This window comes from Tursiops truncatus, chromosome 5, assembly GCF_011762595.2.
Source record: "Tursiops truncatus isolate mTurTru1 chromosome 5, mTurTru1.mat.Y, whole genome shotgun sequence".
Classification (NCBI taxonomy): domain Eukaryota; kingdom Metazoa; phylum Chordata; class Mammalia; order Artiodactyla; family Delphinidae; genus Tursiops; species Tursiops truncatus.
This window is the reverse complement of record NC_047038.1, coordinates 91,892,941-91,909,505: the sequence shown is the minus strand read 5'-3', so window position 1 is coordinate 91,909,505 and position 16,565 is coordinate 91,892,941. Positions and strand designations below refer to the sequence as shown.

At 44.8% G+C, this 16,565-nt stretch overlaps 1 protein-coding gene and 1 non-coding gene across 3 annotated transcripts in view; one reads left to right on the top strand and one right to left on the bottom strand.

Moving 5' to 3' along the window:
• SHROOM3 (shroom family member 3) overlaps positions 1–16,565 on the bottom strand; it is a 322,222-nt gene that overhangs the window by 219,222 nt on the left and 86,435 nt on the right. The window lies entirely within an intron of this gene.
• On the top strand, positions 8,725–8,852 carry LOC117312481 (small nucleolar RNA SNORA3/SNORA45 family). The gene has a single exon (XR_004526811.1). It is a non-coding gene; the product is annotated as a small nucleolar RNA SNORA3/SNORA45 family (small nucleolar RNA).

Below are 16,565 nucleotides of genomic sequence, written 5' to 3'. Positions count from 1 at the left end.
AAAAGAGAAAAGAAAAAGGATATTTAAACTTTGAGGTTCTCCTAAAGGCCAGGGTCTAGTTGCTTACTAGTTGGCTTAATCCTCAACCTGCAGGATGAGGATAATTATATAACCATTTTACAGATGAGATAACAAAGGTACAGGGAAATTAAGTCATAACCCTAACAAACCTCTAGTAAATGGTAGAGCTTGGTATCCAATCAAAAATCGAACCTCAAAACCTGTCCTTGGCCCACGACATCACAGATATCCAGCTTCCCATTTAGTTGAGAACGAGTTGGGAATGGATGCCCATTACAAAATTCAAATATTTGCAATAGTAAGAAAATCAATATGGCTTATTTTTACAAATTCTTCACCTTGACTCTACCCTAAAATGAAACTTCTTCTGTGTGCTCAACTGTAGGTTAATTAGATTCCAGAGATTCCTGGCAATCTCTCAAGTAATCATCTGGGATCACTTTTGCATGATAAAAATTCCATCGAGTGGCCCACTGCACCCAGATGCTTGTCAGCAAATTTACTCCTTCCAGTTGCTAAGGAGGCATAAACAGAAGATCCTGTCAGTGAAAGAAATGGAAGGAAAGTAATTTGTTAATGGCTTTACTCAACAGTGCCATTTCCAAAAGTCCATGCTGGGTGGCCCAAATATTTAGAAATCCACGCTCCATAGACCTTTAACGATGAGTTGTAAGCCTGGGCCTCGCACAGATGCCTAAGGAAGCTTGGGGTGTGTCCGGCTCCCCCTGTTACTAGGTTGCTATAACCCATCCCCACATTCATTATCTTTCAGTTCTCAGCTCGGCATTTCTTCCTCGCCCCGGCCTGTTCTTCTCCCCTGACCTCTGACTTACGTATTTGCTTTTTCCCTGTTTGGAATCCTTGCTCAAACTAACTTCAATCACTCAAAAACTGTGCTGTGAGGATGGAGGTGAATGCGGGGGGGGGGGGCAGCGACAACCAAGAGACTTATACGGAATTGTTTGTGCCATGCCTCCTGGTCAAGCTCTCCCTCCTGATTTAATGGCGATGGGTTATTCATTAAATGGCCATGACCCATCATGGAGAGGCCGGTTTCTATTGTAGGCCAGTTTTCTATAAACAGTAAATCAGCTAATAAAGTAGCCGATTTAGAATGTCTTTTCCACGCTGGTTATCTCCGACAGTTGAAGTTTGGGAATTAAATGGTGGTCAGGATATAATGGAGTAGCCCCCGAGTTTTATTAATTGCCCTCAGTAGGGACTTCCCTGGCGGTCCAGTGGTTAGGACTCTGTGCTTCCACTGCAGGGGACACGGGTGCAATCCCTGCTTGGGGAGCTAAGATCCTGCATGCCCCGAGGTGCGGCCAAAAAAAAAAAATTTGCCATCAGTATAACGATAACTTCCGGTTGGAAACGTTTCCCAGGTACTAATTCATCTAAAGTTAATCAAGTTAATGCAAATAACAATCTTGAGAGGTCAGTTAGGATTGCACCCATTTTACAAAGGAGGAATGTGAAATAATTTGCCCCAAAGTCCAGTATTAAATATGGGGGATTCAGACTCGGTTTAACTCCAAATCCATTAGGCAACACACCTTCCGATGGCTGGCAACATCCAATGAAAATATTAATTTCTTTCTACATGTACCGGTCCATATATATATATATATATATATATATATATATATATATATATATATATATATATGTAGGGACAGAGAGAAAGAGAGAGAGAGAGAGAGAGAAGAGAGAGAGAGAGAGAGAAACTGCTCTGTCCTGGGCTCAGAACATACAAAAACATTTGACTTTCACTCCCCTGTGATCTAGTTGAAAACAAAAGGCCTATAAAAAGAAAGATAAATAGCATTGCAAGGTGGGTAGTATATCCAAGTGTCAAACATGAATTAGAGGGCTTCCCTGGTGGCACAGTGGTTAAGAATCCACCTGCCAATGCAGGGAACACGGGTTCCAGCCCCGGTCCGGGAAGATCCCACATGCTGCGGAGAAACTAAGCCCGTGTGCCACAACTACTGAGCCTGCACTCTAGAGCCCGCAAGCCACAACTACCAAGCCCGTGTGCCTCAACTACTGAAGCCCGCGCACCTAGAGCCTGTGCTCCACAACAAGAGAAGCCACCGCGATGAGAAGCCCACTCATCTCAACGAAGAGCGGCCCCCGCTAGCCACAGCTAGAGAAAGCCCGCGTGCAGCAATGAAGACCCAACACAGCCAATAAATAAGTAAATAAAATTAAAAAAAATAAACAAACATGAATTAGAAACAGGCAATGCAGTGTGTGTGTTCAGAACAGAGAGAAATCACTGAGGCCAGGCAGGACCAGGATGGTCTTTTGTGGGGAGAGGATATTGACCTGTACCTGAAAACCTCCTAGGCCACTTGCTATAGGGTTCTTGAATTATATAAAACTTGGGCCAGAGAGTAAGTCTTTTCCATGGTCCCCAGGGAGGAAGTTGAAACAAGGACAATGGAGTATGTGTCATATTAAGGCCCAATTTTTCCTTTTAGAAACAGGTTGATGGGTCATGGACTGTGTGTGCATGGCACAGACTTCAAAACAACTGTCCTAATGTGTAGACATTATTTGGTGTTTATCTGAAATTCAAATTTAGCTCCATCTCCAGTATATTTGCTTCCTAAATCTGGCAGCCCTACTCTCACCACCACATCCTGTTCAGGACTGCCTTCCTTGAATGTTTTCATTGACTCTGAAAAGAAGAACCTTTGGAAAGGGGAAGGAGATGGTTCAACTCTGCAGGCCAGGACCTTGATTTGGTCATTGCAGCCAGAGGTGAGTTCAGGGGAGAAAACCTCACATGAATCAAACTCAAAAAAGACTGACACATATATTCAAACCAACCAGACTTGTGATGTTCCAAGCCACCAACCTTTTGCCCAGTGCCTGGAATGCCCTTCTTCCCATCCCTCACCATTTGCTTAGTAAACGCATTCATCCATTATTTATTTAGTCCATTCATTCGTTGAGTCAGTCAATATTGGTTTAGTACCTACAGTGTACCAGGTACTGTACTGGCAGCTGAACACGTACACTCCCCTCGCTATTCAAGCAAAAATAATCGTGGTGATAGCTAATACTTTTTAGGACTTGCCATGAGTTAGGCACTGGACTAAATGCTTTATATCTATTAAGACGTTTAATCTTCACATAGCACTATGATGTATTTATTATTATTACTCACGTTTAACCAATAAGGACATCGAGACATAATGAGGTTTAAAAAAAACCCATTTGTTTCCAGTCCAATAGTTAATAAATTGTTAAGAGGCAGGATTTGAATCTAGCATTTTCCGGAACCTGCCTAATGTCTTAACACTATATGAAACTACTTTCTCTTCAAAACCCTCCCCTCTTGACTTTCCCTTCCTACAAGTTAGTCATGTCTCCCTCCTGGCTCATGTACCACCGTGAACTTCGTAAATGTCATTAATAAATCTGTTTCACTGCCTCATAGCTTCTTAGCTTATATGTCCGTCTCCTCGATCAGACTGTAAGCTCCTCCAGGGCAGGAACGACACCTTATTCATTTTTGTGTCCTGAGCGCCTAGCACAGTTTGTGGCATAAAATAAGTGTTCAATACATGTTGCTGGATGGATTTCTTGCCAGTTGTGGGAAGCTAGAATGGTTCACGTATCCGTTAGAGTCAATCTAGGAAAACGGAAATCACTCTAAGTATTTAAAACAGAGGGAACGAAACACAGGGAATTGGTTGTGTAGGTAACGGATGAGCTCCCCAGGCACGGCGGGAAGCCACTACACCTACACCCCCAGTCCCAGGGGGCAGGGGGTCTGCCCAGTGGAACCAAGGCAGGCAGGATCTAATGGAAAAGACAAAACATTGTCACAGACACTGTCTCAGATCAAGAGACAGGAGAAATACCCTGACTCTGCCTTCCTCCAACCATCCAATCCAAGTATCCAGCTCCCATTGGCTACACCCTGCCAGAAGCCAGCTGACTGGGAAGACTGAGAAGTGAAGCCTGCAGGGGTCAGCCAGGACTAGCTTTAGGGCACGAAGACCCAGGACAATGGGCAGAGCACCCATCAGAGGTTGCACTTCTCTTGTGACCATCATGAGAAACTACGGGCTAACAATGCTGACCTGCCGAGTAACAGTGACAAGTTGCCCTTGGGTGTCCCATCGTTGTCTAGGCTCCATGAGGAGACCACTCTTCTACCAACTTACTGTCTCTCCAGGTAAGTCTAAATTCATTTGGCTTGGCCTACATCTTTCTTTACGTTTCAACCAACAATGACAACAACAAACAGTTATTGAGCGTCTGCTTTGCGTCAGAAGTTTTGCTAGGTCCCAGGGAGATAGAGGCTCCGATAGTGAGACATCCCATATGGCAAGGGATCCTCAGGGGAAAGAGACAACTAAAAAGACAATTCTTCTGCCATGTGGTACGTGCTGGGATCACAGTAAGCACAGATATTTGAACTTGGGGGCTCCAAGGAGGGTCATGCCTTACCCCCAATAGCTTGGAAATGCAAGAAATAGATTAGTTCATGAGCGTTTAATCTATAAAATCAATGCACAATGGGTCAGAGTAGACAAGCAAGGACAAATGAAGGAGATGGAATAACCTCTAAGGCACCACCCAGCTGTGAAATCCTGGGACTCTGTGTTCTACGCTCACACCAGAAGACTATCTTATGCTGCACCTACTGCATACCACACACTGGGCCAGGTCTTTCTATGCATAATCTCCTTTACTGGATCCCCAGATCTCTGCATTTCACTCCATGGATTGAACCCTATAAATAATAATTTTACAGGTAGATAATGATACAAGATTTTCTTCATTTTCCCCAGGGTCATAGAGCTAAATAGTTGCAGAGTAGGCATTAGAAAAGCAGTCTCCAGATTCCCATCTCTGCTGTAAGACACTAACTACCCAGACACAGGAGTGTGGTCTGCAGTTGCAAAAATAAAACTTGGCTAAAGTAAGACTCGCTTAACTGCCACTTAACTGACAGCTTCCCAGATTGTGTGCAAACTGCTTTTAAAACAATTAAGTGCGTATATTTGGTTATTATATTTTACATACAAGCAGACAATTGGGTCAAGAAGAGAGGTGGTGGTTTTATATGCTTATCACTTTGTTTTTTAAATACAAAACCTGTGCAGGGCGTGTTACTTTTAAACATCCTGCCCCAGTTGTGAGCTCACTCTTGGCTTTTCCACAACAGTGTTCTTGAAGGTGATGCCCAGAGACTCTTCGCCTCTGTCTTTTGCCCACAGTCACCTATCTGCTGAGCTACTGGAGAAACCAGCCTCTTGGAGCCAATGGGAGCAGCCTGAAAACAGGCTTTAGAGTCATGGGAACAAGGGTTTCTGACTCCAGTGACATCTGCTTTGGGTTTCTCTGGGAAATCACTAAACCTCCCTTAGGTTTTTAAAGTGTCCATTTCAAGTTAACTATACTTCTGCCTTTTATAGATAGACTTGCCACCTCTCTGACCCGAATAATACCCCTGCAGTCAGCACAGAATAGTGAAGTATATTATTATAAGTTGTCCATAAGTAAAACAAAACAAAACGATAGCTCATCAAGACCTGCTATATGAGGAGAGATAAAGCCTGGCTCTAATTCTTCCTGTGTATTAAAAATCAACTGCAGCAGACTCTCATCTTTGAGGAAATTATTTTATTCCCAATGGAACAGGAGGTTGAAGTGTTTATACTTTCCAGGTACTTACTGTAAAAGAAGGAAGCCTTCAAGAGCAAGTTGACAGAGAGAGTGGGGGTTGGTTCCAATGGCCATCAACATTGACCTTCCTGGAAAGGAATTATTTCTTTGATGGCCTTGCTCATGGCTTTCAGGGTTCTTTTTGTGCAATGGAGTGGGAGGTAATTACCTTTTAGACGTTTTTCAAATGCTGACTAAATGGGATGTCTGGGCAAGGACTGTGTGGATAGGGCAATGCTGTCATTTGTTAACCACTTACTAAGTGCTCTACTGAACACATTGCGGGGGGATCTGCATCTAATCCTTAAACCAGCCCCATGAGGATAAAACAGTTATGACTGATAGATGTGGAAGCTCAGGTTATGGCGGTGCTTCCAATCTTCTTCCCATCACAGCACCTCCTTGAGGGCTGAGAGGACCAGTCTCCTGGCTCACGGGTACCCCTCTCATGGTGCACTGGAGGGAGAGCTCGAGTTTGGACAGGGTTAAGTATCTTGCCTGAGGGAAGAATGAGGCTGAGCTGAGTTTAATTTTGCTTTTTTAACCTTATTTTATTTTTCTTAATACAGCAGGTTCTTATTAGTTATCTATCTTATACATAGTAGTGCCTATATGTCAATCCCAATCTCCCAATTCATCACACCACCACCACCCTGAGCTGAGTTTTAAACCCAAGGCTGTGACTATAAAAACTGGGTTCCTAATCACTACCCTGTACTAGAGTGTACCATCAAATTATATGTATGGCGTTGTAAAATTCTCACAAACATCCCCAAAGGATGGATTATACTTGTCTTTATCTTAAGAGTGAATAGAGCTGAGTCCGTCTATGATGCTGGTTTTGGGACATTGGGCAAACCCTCACTCGATTGGGTTATCCTATTAGATTATATTTTCAATGTTCAGTGCTCTTAGGGTTACCTTTTGACTAATGTTTTAATGGAAATCTCATTGGCTACCTTGCAGAAAGATTCCACTGTATGGTCACTCTGAGTGGGAGGGTATTGGAGGTGGAAGCAAAGCTAAGCAAACAGCACAGCCTCTACTACACTAAAAAGATGGGGAAATCACTCCTTCAGGCTAATTTAATGTACCCCAGGGTCATCTGGGAAAGGAAGTACATTCCCTGGCAATTTTTCCTTTTTATACATCTGAGTCCGCTGAGAAGCTGGTAGGAGGATATTCCTCCAAAGACCAGCTAGTCAGTATCTAGCCTCCCGCGTGTCACCATCCCGTCCACAGGACACAGATGCGAAACGTGAGCAGGGCTTCTCATCTGAGTGTTACTTGTTAGTCTGGTCCTCCCTGCTCTGTGTTCAGTTGACTGGAAGCTTGTATGGGTGTGAAAGTTAAAGATCTCGTGTGCTTTGTCCCTCTACCTGGAGACAAAATCTTTCCCTGGGTTTTCTTCCTCCAAGTTATATATTTCATCTTGTGAGTGTTTATTGCTTACTCACCTAGAACGTTAGATTCAATGTCAACAGAGGAAAGAGGAAAAGCAACTAAATATGTTAAGGATAACAGGACTCTACACAAGATTTAATCCTAAGGAAACTCCTCCCATTTCAGTGGTATTTACTCTCAGTTAAGCATTGAAGGAAGCAAGAGGTGTGTACCTATTAACAAGACCATGAAGGATGGAGAGTCAAGCTGTGGCTGTGAGCTGCCCATCACAGCAGCTGACCTAGGCCTTGTTCAAGGAGCCTAGAACTTGGATGTGCCTCTCCATGAAGCCGATTCCCCAGCAGAAAAAGGGACATGGACACAAAGTTGCAACACCCCACACTAAAAGTATTTAGTCAGACTTTACCCAATGTTTACCCAACAACTCCTTAACCTGTGCCTTAGAAAACAGGCCCATTACTGGCAGCAGAAACAGTTCTTGTTTACTACTAAATGCCTTCCGGTTTGTCTTGAAAGCAGGGGCTTTTTCAGACAAGGCCATTTTTTTCAATGTTGAAAATGAGAATCTCTGAAGAAAAAAGTGAATATCCGATCTCTATATATCACTACTCACCTCAAGAGAATTGGACCAGGAGCCCCACCCAGCAAAGGGGAAATTGTGCCAAATGTGTTTCCAAGGACAAAATCAGTAGGAAGTAAAACTGAGTATACCATTCTGTTCAGTGTGTGAGAACGTTCCATTGCATTGTTAAAGCTGAGAAGATGGTTCCAAGTCACATGACTATAGTCAATGCCCAGACCTAGAGCAAAACCACTAAACAGTAGGGTTTACACCATAACCAAGAGATTTAAAAGAATGAAAATTATGTAAATATGCCCCTCCCTCCAAACTTGACAGAGAGGTGATTTAAAAAAAATAAAACAAAGAAACTTTGCTTTTGCTGGGCTGAAAGAAACACAAGAAAAAGAACAAGAGAGTAAATCATTGGTCAGGATGGCTGATGGAAAGTCCAACCCCAGGGGTAGGAGGGAGAGAAACCCTCCAAAGGGTTTGAGGATCTGGGAGTAGGAAGACTTGTGTCTCCATAGCAATGGAGAGTCCTGCAAGGAAACATTCTCACAGAGAGCCCTGTGGCGACATGCAGGGCCATCCCAGAATAGCAGTGGCCACAGGGCAAGTCCAGCCAGAGGGACCCTCTGAGATGGACGGCCACCTCCCACATTTCTTTCATCAGCAGAGCAGCTCAGAAGAGCAGCAAACGTCTTCCCATGGCTTCCCTCCTCCCCTTCTCCCTGAGATGGGCAAGAGTTTGGCTGAGAAAAAGGCAATGGACTGAGAACAGCCTTATAGTGGATAGACCTGGAAGCCACAGGTAGACTACAGACATCAGCAGTGGGTGGCAGTGAGGACAGATACCCAAAGCCAAAGCCAGCTCAGAAGAGGCTCTTCCCAAGAAGGACCTCTCAGTTGCTCATCCCCTAAATGTTAAGGTCATGCATAAGAGTGACAGGAACCAAGATCATTCATAGGGAGAAAATTTAAAAAAAAAAAGAAAAGTGGGAAGAGAAGAAAAATCTTGACTAAGAATTTACTCAAGGATTGGGTTTCCTGTGTCTAGAGTCACATCCTGACGGCTCTCGCCATGGTGTGCTGGGGCCTCGGAGAGCATCTGCTGGTCTTGGTTCACTGGTGAGGGCAATCAGTGCCCCCAGTAGTGCCCAGATCAGAAACGCCCTTGCTGGCTCCTAGATGGAGTGGGCTGTCAGGCACCTTTCCTCAAACACCTCAGGAGGTTGGTACCTGCCATGGTGTATTAAGGACCCTATACTCTTTCTTCTACGGCTACTACAAAGTTCTGGGGAAGGAAACACTCCCAAAGCAGACTGCCACGGCAAGGGGCAAATTCTCCAGCAGAAGAGCTGAGAAGATTAAGGGTATGTATGGGGGCTTGAAGTCACGTGGAGGGAGGTTTGTTTAAATGCTAACCTGTGGCACTTCCCTGGTGGCGCAGTGGTTGGGAGTCTGCCTGCCAACGCAGGGGACACGGGTTCGAGCCCTGGTCCGGGAAGATCCCACGTGCCGCAGAGCAACTAAGCCCGTGCACCACAACTACTGAGCTTGCGCTCTAGAGCCCACGAGCCACAACTACTGAGCCTGCGCTCTAGAGCCTATGAGCCACAACTACTGAGCCCACGTGCTGCAACTACTGAAGCCCGCACGCCTAGAGCCCGTGCTCCGCAACAAGAGAAGCCACCGCAATGAGAAGCCCTCACACCGCAACGAAGTGTAGCCCCCGCTCACCACACCTAGAGAAAGCCCGCGCACAGCAACAAAGACCCAACACAGCCAAAAGTAAATAAATTTTTTTTAAAAAGCTAACCTGTGTTTTATTTTTTTTAAAAAAGGCTAGGATTTAAACCAGAAGTAATTGAATTTATCTTGAATTAGAAAAATTTAGTTTTCTATTACCAAGTAGAAATTAGGGCTCGTGAGTTGATTTAATTCAATTATAGAGAATAAAATTAGTCCTCAGGCCATTGACATTTGTGTTAGTAAAAACTTACTCTCTCAATATATTTTAATGTCAATTCAGTTACTGTTTCAATTTTATCTCAAATTTCAGAATGAGAGGCTTGATGCCCTCTTAAAGGAGTTTTCACCCTCAGTGCAGGAATCAGAGGGACCTTTTTAGAAGGTGTAGTGGTGGGCATTGCAGTTGTCACCCCAGGATCCACGCCATCCTTCCCTCACTGTGAAGCAGCCGTGGTGATTGCATCTCCGGGTGAGCCCACCTCCACACTGCAGGGACCGGTTCAGGAAAGGCAAGCCTCAGCCAGCTGGCACATGACTTCTCCCAGGTCAGAGGGGCTGGTTATAGGCGACCAGCCAGCCCTGAGGACTGGCCTCCTCTCTCTGGAGATGGACGCTGAAACATGGAGCCGTCTCAGTTTGAAATTGTCACCATAGTTGGTAAAGAAAAGATGTCGGACAAGTTACTAAATCAAACTGACTCTGAGACCACTGTTTCTGACCTTTCTAGCACCGAGTCAATCTATCTCTTTTATTGTTTAACCCAGTCTGAGTTGGGCTTTGTGTTACGTGCAACCGAAAACCCCTGCAATGTTGCAGCTGGAGAGGGGATTTTCTCAGCTCCTAAATCTAAATCTGAACGTCTGAGTAAGGCAGGGCCTCACAATAGTTACCTCATACTTTAATGCCTTTTTTCTAGAAGAGTATTCAGTGAGAAAAAACAACAAAGGAATAAAAGCAAATTCTATGAAGTGAAAACCCCAGGGTATCCCTTGTCTTCCATACCTATCTTCCCTCCAACCTGTGGCATAATTCTCCCAGTGACCTCTGCGCAATGGATCTATCTTGCTTTCCCTTCCTCCCTCTTCTTTTCTTCCTTAAAGACAGGAGGCGAGAAAGAGAGAGAAAGAAGGCAGGTCAGCAGGCAGTCAGGCACCAGCTTCCTGCTTCTGATCGGGTGCATGGAACATTCCTTATTAGCTCTTACATAAAACTAAGAATGTGTACGCCCATTGTTTGGGGGTATTGGGTGACTCCAAGAGAACAATCCATTCCACAAATTCCACCAACAACTCATGACCAGGTGATGCAAGCAGGGCAACACAATGCACACTGATTGTTCCATCTGTCAGGGATATCAGGGCTGGTGGCTGCAAGATTATTATATTTCACTCACCCGGTTTCCCTCTCACACACCACTCCTAGACTCCTCCAGTCACCTCCCAGGCCAGAGTTTAGAACAAGCCACTGGACAGGACACTTATCAAAGTGCAAACATTGACTTTACAATGTGGCAGTTAAAAATAACCTGCCAGACCTCTGAGTGCGTCAAGGAAGGCCGTTGTCCTGTGTGGTGTGCCCAAGACTTCCTCCTCAAGGCCGCCTCTCCCACATTCTTCTTCTTTTCTATTCATTAAAAAAAACTTTTTTTTATTGAAGCATAGTTGATTTACTATGTTGTCTTAATTTCAAGTGTACAGCAATGTGATACATACATATATTCTTTTTCATATTCTTTTCTTTTACAGTTTATCACAGGATATTGAATGTAGTTCCCTGTGCTATACAGTAGGACCTTGTTGTTTATCTATTTTACTTATACTAGTTTGTATCTGCTAATCCCAAACTCCTAATTTATCCCCTACCTTCTTTCCCTTTTGGTAACCAAAAATTTGTTTTCTATGTCTGTGAGTCTGTTTTGTAAATAAATTTTGTAAGAAAGTTTTGTAAATAAGTTCATTTGTGTCATATTTTAGATTCCACATATAAGTGATACCATGTGATATGTGTCTTTCTCTTTCTGGCTTGCGTCACTTAGTAGTGCACATTCTTCTATTTCCTTTCTGTGGCTGCAAACTGACAAAGGTCAAAGGGGACCACTGTCTTTAGGATGTCAGATTTTTAAGTTTCTGCCCTTTCCCATTTACCCTTTGCCTTTTTGGGTTAGCAGACAAATCCCAAACTGCCTGGGGCACAGAGTAACAATGCACAGGAACCTACTAGCATTTATTTATTTGTTTGTTTCTTTGTTTGTTTACTAGCATTTCTTTATTTCTTTATTTTTGCATCCAGAGGCATGTGGATCCTGGAAAAGAGGTACAATTCTCCAGACTTGGTTTCAGTTCCAAAGCTGACCATGAGGTCAGGAGGACGTCTGAGGCTAAAGTAAATCAACTTTATAAAAATAAAAATTAATAAATAAATTAATAAAAAAGTTTTAAAAGTAGCCCATAACTGGAAACCACCAAAATATCCCTCAGTAGCTGAGTGGTTAAACACACTGTGGTACATCCTGTAAAAAAATTAATAAACAGAAACCTCAATTAAATAGAATCCAGAAGGGGGGCGCTCTCATGCCCCGGATGACAGCCACACCCCAAGGGAAGAGGAAAAACTCCTTTCTTTCCTGTCAAGGACTCAGCCAATGAAAAGCCATGGACTCTCCGTTTACTGTAGCCTTCCCAACCTCCTCTGCCTTCAGTAAGTATTCGTCCCTTGCCTGGGGACCTGCACGTGGCTCACCGAGGTTGCAAACCCCAAAACGCGATTCTCGGGTGATACAAAATAAACCCATCTTTGCTGGAGAAATCATCTGGCAGTCTATTTCTTTAAGGTCGGCAATCCGTACCATGAAATACCATTCATCAATAACAGGGAACGACATTGATAGAACATTCTCAAGATGAGGAAATTAGAAACGGAAAACATTAGTGGTTGCCAGGGGTTAGGGACGGGGAGAGTGATATGACACGCATGGGTAGAATAAGGGGAACTTTTGTGGTCATGGACTAGCCCTGTATCTTGACCGCACTGGTGATGACATGATTTTATATATGTGATAAAATGGCACGGATTTATACACATGCATTTGTACCAATGTCAAATTCCTGGATTTGATAATGTACTATAATTATGTAAGATGGGGGGGTGACTGGGGGGAGAATTCACCGGATCCCTTTGTAGTATTTTTTGCAACTTCCCGTGAACCTATAATTTTTTCTAAAATACACTTTTGTGGCCTCTCCCGTTGCGGAGCACAGGCTCCGGACGCGCAGGCTCAGCGGCCATGGCTCACGGGCCCAGCCGCTCCGCGGCACGTGGGATCTTCCCGGACCGGGGCACGAACCCGTGTCCCCTGCATCGGCAGGCGGACTCTCAACCACTGTGCCACCGGGGAAGCCCTATAATTTTTTTTAAAATACATTTTTTAAACCCTACTAAGAGTTCCTGGACCTGAGCCAGATGCTGTGAATTCTGTAGTTCGGGCTACCCAGCGCCCCTTCACCAATGATCTCCTGTTCACTGTGCCAGTATTTCCCTCTTTGCCACTCCCAGCCCAGGGTTTTCCAAGTACCTGAGGGCTAAGGCAGGGAGAAGTCATGTTTCATTAATTAAGGGGCAACACTGATCCCCTGAGTTGATAACACGTAGGCCCCCATCCCTCCCTCCAAGTCCACATTTCATTTTGACTTTTCACTTTCACGTTGTATTTGCTGATCATTTTGCTTCCAAATGCCCTCGTGTGTAGCCCTGTTTTCACCTCCTTTGGTTACCCCCTCCGCCTTCTGTCTCCTGTCCGCTCCAATCATAGCCTCCAGGGGTTCTGACTCGGCCTGGTCTCCATCCTCCTCTCCCTTGTCGCTCATGAGGCCCCGAGGAGATCCCAGGCCCACACCTCCCCTCTCCTCTGGCCCCCACCTCACCATCTCAGTGAGAACGGGGTTCCCTCCACCTGCGCCCCAGGTGTGAGTCCCCAGCACTCGCTGTGTCCGTGATGTCTGCTCTCTGCTGTCTTCAGCCTGACCTCCCTGCTGGCTTCTCCACTGACACACAGACTCAAGTTTCTCTCCTCTTATAAAAACGAACATATGCCCCTACCCTTTGCCTCTTGCTAACCATTGCTCTAGCTCTCTGCTCTCGTCGGCCAAGTTTCTGGTAAGAATATTCTGCCCTGTTTGGCTCTGTGCTTCCTCCCCTTTAATGAAACACGCAGTCCTCGGCCATCTGACCTCTGCCTTATTGAAACGTCTGGGATTCCCGATTGCAAAATGGAAAGGACTCGTGTCAGTCTCATTACCCTTGGGCCCTGTGTGCTGTCCCACGCTGCGTCCATTCCCTCCCCCAAAACACCCTCCTCTTGGACTTCCTGCCGTCAGGCTCCTGGCCTTCCTCCCACCTCTCCGTCCACTTGGTCTCTTTGGCTGGGGCTTCTCCTTCTGTCCTGCTTCTCAGGATCCATGCCCAGCCTTCGACTCGCCTCTACACTCTAACTGGGAAATCTCAAAATCTATGATTTCACTTAACACCAGTAAGTGCTATGAGTCACCAGGCTAGGTCCGTGTTTCCTGGGCTTCAGGCACCTCCCTGAGGCCTCCGCCTGGCCCTTCAAGTTCAGCACGTCCAAACTGAGCATAGCCTTTATCCTCTCCACCACCCTCCGTCTGCAGCCCTTCCTTCTCTTCCTCCTGTATCCCCTGAAGGGAAGGGTGGCACCAACCAGCCAGTCGCCCTGCATCCCTCTCCCTCAACCTCCATTCAAACTAAGCCCTTCCGGTTTTAGCTTTCACAGCTCTCCCACACCCTCCCGTACTCTGACACCCCTTGTTCCACCAGACTCCCAGCTGGTTTTTCCCCAGGCTTCTCCACACTCCTAGCCCCCAGACAAAAATTTGGTCTGGTTATACTTGCTGAAAATCTCGCCTGGGATTCTCCTGGTCTTCCTGGTGAAAAACAACTGTCTCTAGGCAGCATCCTCGAGGTCATGCTTCCTGCCTCTCTCCAGGCTCCACTCCCATCACACACATGCCCTTGGCTCCAACCATTCTCACCCACTGGCAGTTCCCCAAGTGCACCCTCACCCCTGCCACTGACTCCTGCGCTGGCCTTCAGACTCGGCTCAGTTGGGTGTCGCTTCTCATGGAAACGCTTCCCAAGGTGCCCAGACTGAGTTAGCATCATTGTCTACAGGTACACTGAGGTCGCAGTGATGCCTGTCTCCACTGTGTCCTCCATGACACTGAACTAGACTCACGGGCAAGGGTAATGTCCCCCACCTTTTTTTGCACAGCATTTTTTTCCTGGATTTTATTTTATTTTGAAATACTTCAAATCGTTAGGAAACCTGAAGTAATGGAACAATAAACTTTTATATACCTTTCACCAAAATTCACCATCTGTTAACATTTTGCCCCACTGTGCACGCCTCCTTCGTCTCCCTCTTGCCCTACCTCTATAAAGCCTTTATAGACTGTACTGGGTTGAATAGCATCCCCCCAGAATTCATGTCTACCCAGTACCTGTGAATATGACCTTATTTGGAAATAGGGTCTTTGCAGATATAATCAAGATAAGATGAAGACATACTGGATTAAGATGGGCCCTAATTCAATGACTGGTGTCCTTATAAGAAGAGGGAAAGTTGGACAAAGACACACAGAAAGAATATCACATGAAGACAGACGCAAAGATGTAGCTGCAAACCAAGGAATGCCAAAGATTGCTGGCAGCCGCACGCAGCCCAGCCGGAAGACGCAAGGAAGGACCCTCCTCTACAGGATTCAGAGGACACGTGGTCCTGTCACCACCCTGATTTCAGACTTCTAGCCTCCAAAACGATGAGAAAATAAACTTCTATTAGCTAATAAAATAATCTTATATGTGTATACACATATATATATACAATATAGATATTAATATATCTATTAGTATAAAATATAAAATCAATGTATAAAGAAAATAGATACTACTATATTAACAGATATACTTTTTTTTTTTTTTTTTGCGGTACGCGGGCCTCTCACTGTTGTGGCCTCTCCCGTTGCGGAGCAACAGGCTCCGGACGCGCAGGCTCAGCGGCCATGGCTCACGGGCCCAGCCGCTCCGCGGCATGTGGGATCTTCGCGGACCGGGGCATGAACCCGTGTCCCCTGCATCGGCAGGCAGACTCTCAACCACTGCGCCACCAGGGAAGCCCACTTTTTTTTTTTTTACTGAACCATTTGAAAGTAAGCTTTAGGCATCATGACATTTATCTCGTAATACTTTAGTAATATGTATCTTCTAAGAATAAAAACTTACTCATATAAGTTACAATATCATTATCATACTCCAAAAATGTAACATTTATACAATTATATAGAATATATGTAATATAGAGAATATATGTAATATAGAGAATATAATATATAATAATACGATATAGAGCAGATATTCAAACTTCCCAAACTTCCTAACAATGACATTTATAGCTTTTTACAAAAAATTCAGGATCAATCAGGGTTCATTCATTGTATTTAATTATCACGTTTCTAGAATCTCTTTATCCTGCAATAGTTCCCTGCCTTTTTTCTTTTCTTGACATTGACATTTTCAGAGGGTCCAGGTCAGTTTTGTACATCGCCCCCGAATTTGGATTTGTCTAATTGTTTCCTTGTGATTAGATTCAGGTTAAGCAAGTTTGGCAGGAACTACCAGGATGATATGGTGCCCTCTCTTGTGCATCACATCAGGAGGGACATGGTGACATTTGATTTGGTGAACAGTGTCCACTATTGGAATTGGGAAGTTTGATCATGTGGTTAAGGTGGAAGACTGTGTCTTACTGTATTCCCAATACTTATCAATAGGCCTGTGAGCCCTTTAACTGTTCATTAAATGAATGAATGAGACTGACGGATTACAGTGGTCTGTACTGAAACTAAAAAAATTGGAAAATTTGGCAAAACATGCAATTTCTTATTAACCATCTACATCACCTCTTATTCGTGGACATCACTGGGGCACAGTGACTTTGCCATCCCCACTGCTACAATGTTACGTTCTACACTGAAATGTGCAATCTATTGCGCAGGCGGAGTGGTGTTGGCTCATATAAAACTCAACTGTGAGCTTCGGAGCCTTGGCGCGTAGCTCTCAGGAT